The sequence below is a fragment of the Gallinula chloropus genome (assembly GCF_964237585.1).
Source record: "Gallinula chloropus genome assembly, chromosome: 7".
NCBI classification, from domain to species: Eukaryota; Metazoa; Chordata; class Aves; order Gruiformes; family Rallidae; genus Gallinula; species Gallinula chloropus.
In genome coordinates this window covers 14,787,647-14,789,684 of record NC_140092.1, presented here as the reverse complement: position 1 = coordinate 14,789,684, position 2,038 = coordinate 14,787,647, and positions in this window count along the sequence as shown.

Here is a 2,038-nt window from a genome sequence, read left to right as displayed (position 1 = left end):
TCAGTACAGACTTGTCTAGTTGACCGTATAAATAATGTTTTCCCTTCTCGTAGTCTCTATGGCGTGTCTTTATGGAGAAATAAGGTTCTCACGGGTTCGGTTCCCTTTGCGTTTAGAGACCAGATTCAGGCAATGATATATATTTTTGTTATCGGTTGCATGTCGTCTCTCTCTCTCTCTCTCTTTTTTTTTTTCCCTACCTGTTGGAATATGTTTGTGAGCATAATCGTCATAAATTATGTTCAGGGTTTTCAGATTTATTTATATGTGGTTAAAATGAATGCTTCTATTTAAAAGGGGAAATATTTCTACATGTGCATATAGTTTTCCAAGAGTGTACCATTAATTGATTGTTGATAATAAAAACCAAAAGCAAATATAGCACAGTAGCTCTTCCGACTTCTTGTCAGGGCTTTATTTGGGGAGGGGTAGGGGGAGGGGAAGGCGGTAGGGGAGGGCTCGTTTGATTTTTTTTCCTGACAAGGATTGAAGGCACACGCCGCAGAACCTGAACTGAGTCATCAAAAGGAGATGGCCTCGGCAGCATTAGTTTTAATCTGCGTTACCATCAGGAAGACTGTAACTGCGGGTCCCATCATTACTACTTAATTGTGCCATTATTATTTATTTGCCAACAGGCCGACTGGGGGGAAGGAAGGGGGTGCGGAAGATGCGTCACATCTGACCTTTTGTCGCTACCTCGAAAGTTGCAGACGGCCGATATTTTGAAAAAAAGGGGGGGAGTGGGAGGATAAGGTTCAGATCTGTCGTGTTGAGCGGGCACCGCATCCCTCAGGCCGGCTGAGAGCCTTCGCCAGCCATTATTCCAACAGGCGGAAGGTAAAACTGGCTTTCCACCTCCGCAGCTTTTCGGAAACGGTTCCGCTGCTTAAGGCACCCGCTCACACCGAGCGGAGGGAGAGGGGCCGTCCCGGGGGTTACCACGGCCGCAGGCTCGGTTCCCAGCCCAGCCGGGAGCCGTCCGGTGGCCTCACACCTGTACACCCGCTCCGCTTGTCCCGCCCGGCAGCGGGAGGCAGCGGCGGCCGAGGTAGCGCCCGGTCCAGCCGCTGCCGCGAAGGGAAGCCCCGGCGGCGCGGCCCCGACGGCTTCCCCGCTGCTCGCCGGGCCCGGCCCCGGGGGAAATGAGCCGCGGGGCCGGCGTGCCAGAGCTCCGCCGGGCACGGGGTAGCAGCAAAAACCCGGCCTCACCAAGGCGAGACGGCATCCAAACCCTCGGGCAGCGGCGGGTCCCCGCCCCAGAGGAGAACCGGGGCGCAGCGCACCCGGTGCTACCTCCCGGGGGTGCCCCTGCAGCCCGGGGCACTTGCGGGTTAGCTGCAGGGATGCCAGGGCAGTGAACTCTGCCTGACTCTGGCAGGACCAGTGGAAAAAAAGAAAGGGGCGGGGGGGAGGGAAAGGGGGGGACTGTTTGGGGATTTGGCTGAGAAGCAAATATGGCAAGAGTGTTCCTCTGCACTGCCTGGGTGCTGGGGAGAGAGTGCCACCCCACCACCCCCCACGGCCCCCCCCGAGCACAATTAAAAGAGCCAGGAAAAATAGGGCAAGTGCTGTTTCAAGAAAGAAAAAACCTTCAATAATCAGTTTTAAGATGCTGCAATAAAATATGTGGTCTATTTCCTGGAGGAGAAGAAAAGCCCTGTTTGTGTTTATTGAATATATGTTTTGTTAAAATGTGGATAGCTTTTGCCACTTTTTCTTCCAAAAGTCACTTTGTGATTTAAGAATATTGTCTCTAGGAATTACCCAGCTGTGGAGGACTGCAGTGCAGCTCTGCTCATAGCAACCTACGTGGAAAGAGGTTCCTGCTGGAGAAGCTGCAGTGCTCTGTCCACCTGCTTCACCATGGCTGAACCGAGCTCTCAGAGAACCTGAGACCTGTGTTGCCAGTAAACCAATGAAAGGTGATTTAAAGATACCCCTCCTGGTCAGGCCTTGCTTATATGAAGATGATCAGCTTCAATTTTATGGCAGGCAGTTCCAATTGGAAAGCTTTAAGAGATGACAAAACGCTACT